Genomic DNA, 7,154 nt, shown 5'->3' with positions numbered 1-7,154 from the left:
TTTTTTTTCCATCGTAGCACCGTGTAAAACAAATTATAAAATAATCAAAAAGTACCATTAAAAAAATAAATTTTAAATTCTCATTCACTCAGAAATATAAATTCTTAAATGTTTTTAAGTTCATTATTATTGTATCAAATATGCAAAAAGAACAATTAGTCGAAAAAAAGTTCCTGAAAGTCACTTTATTGTACATTCTAACTCAGTCTGGATCATGTGCGTCTAATTTTCTGATTTTAGCTTTATTATTATAGAAAATTCAGAAACTACCATTTAAAGAACAACAAATTACCGTTAGTTCTCCCATTTTTGGTACCTTAATACCATTAAAAACCCTATTCTTCATTCTTATTTCTTTACTCAGAATCATATCAGCCAACTATTATGTATAAGTTAAATGTAAGTTAAATAACTTAATATAATAAAAAAGTACCGTTAGCAGAAAAAGTACCTTTTCCCTCTTGAACATATTTTAAGTTTCAAATCTCCATTTTGGAAACAAATTTTGTTTTAAATGCCTCATTTCTGTCCTAAATAATTGGCAATTGGTTCAATCTACCCCTTGGCTTTCGAGTTTCACGTAAAACCATGCTATATAATTTTTGTGTGACTATTCCCATAGTTTAAAATTTTATTAAAATTAACTTAATAGTTTGGAAAAAAGGGTTCGAATTTCTAAAGAGTACTAAACCTACATTTGGAATTATTTTTACGATTTAAAATGTATTTATCTTTTTATTTTTTTAAGTATACATATGTTGCCAAAAAAATTACCAAAACATATTGGGAGTATGACTTAAAAATATGGGATGTACAATAGATGGAGTATCTTTTGAACGCGGTTTTTATTTTAATAACTTATATGTCATTCTGGGTACATATCTGGCATTTATTCTCATTTGAGTGTAAGCAACAAAGTTGTTTTGCTTCGAAAATATCGACTTTTGTACCAACAAAGCGGGATATGCGGGAAGTTTTGCTTTACTTCTTTAATTTAGACAAAAAATTCCTCTGAAGCACAACGATTGCTCACCAAAACTTATGGTGATTGTGTTCCATAGCTTTCAATGTGCGAGAGATGGTTTTTATACCCTACACCACCATAGTGGGGAGGGTATAATGCGTTTGTGCAGATGTTTGTAACGCCCAAAAATATTAGTCTAACACCTTAAAGTATACCGATCGACTTAGAATCACTTTCTGAGTCGATTAAACGATGTCCGTCCGTCCGTCTGGTCGGCTGGCTGGCTGTCCATGTAAACCTTGTGCGCAGAGTACAGGTCGCAATTTTAAAAACATTTCGATGAAATTTGGTACATATTATTATTTCGGCTCAAGCGTATTCAAACTGGCTGAAATCGGTCCATTATTTCATCTAGCCCCATACAAATGTCCTTCCAAAATTGGAGTTTATCGGTCATAAATGTTTAATTTATATATGTATCTCCACAAATTACGGTCCAAATAAGTTTTATATACACAAAATTCATGTGACCAAATTTTGTTACGATCGGTCCATAATTAGTCATAGCTCTCATATAGACCCGCTTCCGAAAATCATTTTAACGTGCATAAATCACTTAGAAATGGTGGTATACATACAAAATTCAACATAGTTAACTTTAATTTAGTCATAAATCACACGACCTAATTTCATGGTGATCGGTCCATAATTGGTCATAGCCCCCATATAAGGCCCACTTCCGAAACTTACTCAAAAATATAAATTATTGAAATTTTAAAAGAAAAATGTTTTTGCTCTTTTACTTAGTGTAGGGTATTATATGGTCGGGCTTGAGGGACCATACTTTTTTACTTGTTTTTTAAAATTTTTGGTCAGTTTTTTCGCTTTTGTTGTGACGTTCCTATCTGGTGTTGGGTTAAGCAAGTTCCATATAGTTATTTGAAAAAAAGTTATACGCGTCCAAATTCGGAACATAACAAAAAGTCTCCATATTATTTATCTATATCTATTTCATCTATTTTCGATGCTTCCAAGGCCCAAAAATTATTCATCACTATCTAAAGATCAAATGCTGAAGATTATAGCAAAAACGGATAACGTTTAGATGTTGCATACATTGTTTGAAATTTTGAGTTTTGGGTCAAACAAAAATTTAGTTTAAAACAAGTAAGAAAGCTTTGCCGAATCTTATATATCCTTCACCAAACTATACATTGAAATCCAATTTTTAAATATTTTTAGGTAAACAAAATTTAAAAATAAAATTTCAGAATTGTTTTTGAAAATTAAAAAAAAAATTAAATTTTCAAATTCTTTTTTTATTTTTTTCAAATTTTTTTTTTAATTTTTTCCAAATTTTATTTAAATTTTGAGGAATAAAAAATTTTTGTAAAATAAAATTCGGGTTAAAAATATTCCAATTTTTAAATATTTTTAGGTAAACAGAATTTAAAAATAAAATTTCAGAATTGTTTTTGAAAATTAAAAAAAAAAAATAAATTTTCAAATTCTATTTTTTTCAAATTTTTTTTTTAATTTTTTCCAAATTTTATTTAAATTTTTGTAAAATAAAATTCGGGTTAAAAATATTTTCCCGATTTTGTCCCATTGTAGGTTCATCGTTTCAATGGACTTTGAAATATCTATCATTAGATATCCATATTGTCTATATTAATAACTTAGTTCTCCAGATGTAGATCAAAAATAGGCCAAAAATCGAGGTTGTCCCGGTTTTTTCCTTATATCTCATCCATTTGTGGGACCGAGCCGGGGGAATTCTCGATATATTGGTGTAACAGTCATGTTTGTAAGTTATTTGATTATACAGACGTACAGACTTTCAAAAATTGTATTGTTTCTGAAATTCGACAAATAACTAAAGATAATGGGAGTCTATCGATCACTGTAGATGACTAGATAAGTATCCTTCTATAAATATATAAATATTACTGCAAGAAGTTACAATTCTCAAAACAAGTCTTTCAAAATGTTTTATTTAGGACTTGAATCAATGAAAATAGAAGGTACGGAATAAAATATTTGTTATTTAATAAAAAAGGCTGAATGATTTTAGAATGGATTTCGAAACAGAAATTTTAGCATCTAAACATGACGGAGCGGCCATGGTGTGAAATATTAGCAGAATCGCAATTAATAATCAAAATATTTACTTAGATTAAAGTGGTGTTGAAAGTGATGGCGAATATGATTTTGAAACGGTCTCCGAAAGTGATATTGTGGATGATATTTATAATGATTGCGCCGAAATAGACGAAGGTCATGATCTTAAAATATATAAGTGATGTTATTAAACGCGTACGTAAGTGTTGCAAAATATTTATTAAATCTGTGGAGTTCGTCGTATACATGATGTTAAACATCGTTGGACATCTTTGTCTAACATCGTAATAAACTTTTTGCGTATTTATAAGTACATCAATCATGCAGTGTCTCAAATTAGCCACGTTCACTGACAATGATATCAAACTTTGGACAGATTTGTGTAATACCCTAAGACCACTTGATTAAGCAAAGATTCGGCAACGTTGATAGAGCCTGAGGGTATAATGCAATTTGTTATAAATACTTAGGACAAAGTAAATAATTCATTTACTAAAGAATTAGTTACTCATTTTAAAACCCGAATTAATGAACGATCATGTCCAACTAGCTCAAATGTTTGCTAGTTAATTGGTTTGTAGATTGTACGGGAGGGAATCTGATCAGAATATTTCTGATGAAAATTGAATGATGGACTTTGTTTTCGAATGTTTTTTAGCATTATCAATACTTGAATTGTTAACTGTAACGATATCTTTAACAACAAAATATTAAAAAATATTTTTAAAAAATTTAAATTATTCGAAAAATTCGATTAATTTTAAACGTGTGATCAAATTATTCGAACAAGTAAAAATCTCTTATTCGAATGCCAATAAGGTAATTCTCTGAATCTGGTGTGAGCAAAAGGGTTATAAGCTGCTGAATTCTGACCAGACTATCACGGAGATCCTGTACCGAATTGTCCGAAAAACGCCCAGAACGTGAGGCCATGAAACCGTAATATTCAATCATGGCAACGCTTAGCCACATGTTGCAATACCGGTAAAAAGCATTTAGAATGAAGTGGTTGATATGTTTTGCCTCACCCGCTTTATAGTCCAGATCATACCCCGTCCGACTACTATCTGTTTTGATTGATGCGTTCTGGACCTCAAAAGTTGAGCAGTTTTCTTTTTGGCTCGGAATCCATATGTTGCCCTCTAACTGATGGCAATGGGCAATATGCATTTATATTGTTTCAAAATGAAAGCTAAACCTCAAGTGCTATTATGGGTTAATTTTAATTTTTCTGCTGTTTTTTTTAAATACTAGACATTGTGTTATATATAATATTTCGTTATTTTTCCATGAGAAATTCCAAATATTGAAAAATTTTACTTTTGACCTTCTCGATTTAAGGGTTGGCGTTTCCTGATTCTAGTAAAACTTTCAGACTATATTTAAAATTGCATGGACTATAATATTCTAAATAGGTTTTACTTAAAGTTTATAACAGTAAAGAAATTCGGCACATTCGCCAACATATGGCCAAAAAATTAGTTTTTCTCGAAAATCGCAAAATTTAAATCGCAGGTACGGAAAAACTATAAGAGATATTGTCATAATTTTTTCATATTTTTATTCAATATTATGTTCAAAATAAATCCCAATGTGATGATTGAAAAATTCTGAAATTTGTTTAACAAAATTTTTAAAAATTTGAAAATGGAATTTTGAAACTGCCCTTAAAAAAAATTGTTTTGGTCATACCTGCGAATAGATTAACGGTATCCTACGAAGACAAAAACTCATATACAAGTAAATATGGATATATTTTAAGTAAAACTAAGCTTTTAGTTCAATATTTCTCAAAATATGTTCATTTTGTTCCTACATTTCTTGTTCTAGTGGCCTGAGGCACATTAATGGTCTGGCGAATTTTTAATAACTTTAACATTTTCTAACCAATTTTTGTGTTTTATATCCTATTGGAACAACAAAAAAAAATTCAAGGACTAGACCCAAGCTTTCTTTTGAGCAAAAAAAAAATTAAAAAGGGGCCCATTTGGAAAAAAAGTTCGATTTTGAAAAAAAAGTGAAAAATTGCATGTTTTGAGTTACAAAACATTTATTTTGAAAGATATCCCACTCGCATCCCATAAGCGACCAAAGAGGTCTGAAAGGAAAATATCTAAGCTTTCTTTTGAGCAAAAAAAAATTGAAAAAGGGTCCATTTTTAAAAAAAAGTAAACAAAGTTTTTGATTTTGCAAAAAAGTCAAAAATTGCATGTTTTGAGTTACATAACATTTTTTTTTATAGATATCAAACTCGAATCCCACTAAGCGACCAAATAGGTCTTCAAGGAAAATATCTAAGCTTTATTTTAAGAAAAAAAGGGCCCATTTTGAAAAAAAGTTAAAAAAGTTTTTGATTTCGGAAAAAAAATATAAAATTTTTTTTTATTTTTTTTTTAAATATTTTTTTTTTTCGAAAGATTGAAGAAATAGCTTTCTAAACTATTTGGAACATATTTTGCTAAGAACAATAGGTAATAAGTTACATGGATGAGAAAAATCACATGTTTGGTCAAAATGTGTATACTTGTTCTAATTATTACATGTTAATCATACGCCCATTTTTATTTGTGCTTAATCCTTGTAATATATGCATGTTTTAACTACATACATGGCTTTTTTCTATAATCTTTTTTTTTTTAAAAGTAATGCACTAGTATCATTTTTAAAATTTGTGTAATTTTGTAGCAGATACATTTATTTTAATGATGACCAAATCTTTTTTTATTTTTCATAAATACTTGACGTACTAAGAACACAGTCAATTATTTTTTCTCGAAAGGTAAAAACCAAAATTTTGATTTAATTTATTTCGCTGGTTTATTAAAAGCACTGAATTTTATTTGCTCGATTTTTCGGTGACCTACACTTCGTTTAGTACAAGTCGTAGTATGACAACAACCAAACCTATCCTTTTGTACTGATAATGATATTTTAGGATTATTTGGGAATGTTTTTGCTGGATATGTTTTGTAGCATTGCAATAGTCAGTAATTAATTCAAATTTTCGCTCATAAATATCTAATTGAAATCCATTAAAGTCGTGATTACACATTTTAGACCAGGGATGGAAAATTTAATAGTGGCATCGAAAAATAATGCAGAAATCCCACAATAAATAATTAACTTTTTCTGAAAAAATTTTTTTCAACACTTTTCACGACATTTTAGTGCAACAAAAATCCACAAATTTGTTCACATTAATTTATTTTTGATTCCTCATCTATCAGAAACGAGAGGTAAAAAAAACATATACTTTAGCATATATTTGTGAGTAAACAAATTAAGCACAAATTTCCCAAAACAATATTTGATTTCAGAAACAATTGGTTCTTGTATGATAAAATCGAATCCCATTACAATGAATGGTGTAGTTTCTGGAGAACAATGTAATTCGAATAATGTTTTGAATCTGAAAGATTTATCATATATTTGACGTAGAAAATAAATTGCAGATTTTTTCAACTCCTAAACAAATATGTGCATTATTTCAATTTCAAAAGAACTCTCTCAATTTTAGTTCTGTAGAATACATATGCAATGCATACAAATCTAAAATTTCCATGCCTGTTATGTCCTAAAAACTATTTGTGACCACATTGTCGCGTAAATGTGTTTGAAAATCGAAGTGATTGAGGCGTGTAAACAAAAAGTGATGAATTATAAGCCAGTAGCAGTAACGACAGCAACAACAATTTAATTGAAACTGAAAGCCTATTTAAATATTTATAACGCTAAAGAGAAAACAACAATTTTTAAGGCTAAATGAATGATTACGTAAATAAATTAAAACTAATTTGACATGTTGCATTCCATAAATGAATTCTGATTACTATTAATTGTAGTTATCAGTGATGTATTTCAGTTAGTTTTTGGATTTGGTGTTTTAAACAATTCTATTTGTGGACAAGATAAAATAAGCTATTGTATAAATAATGGATATTTTAAAGTATAAATTTTACTGAGTTGTATAAAATGACCTTTGATTTGTTGTTCGAAAAACAATAATGGTTTAATATGTATGGTTTAATGGTTTTAGTTTGGTTTTATTACAAGGACAATATTAAAATAT

The sequence above is a fragment of the Calliphora vicina genome, chromosome 5 (assembly GCF_958450345.1).
Source record: "Calliphora vicina chromosome 5, idCalVici1.1, whole genome shotgun sequence".
Taxonomy (NCBI): domain Eukaryota; kingdom Metazoa; phylum Arthropoda; class Insecta; order Diptera; family Calliphoridae; genus Calliphora; species Calliphora vicina.
This window is presented reverse-complemented; position numbering follows the sequence as displayed.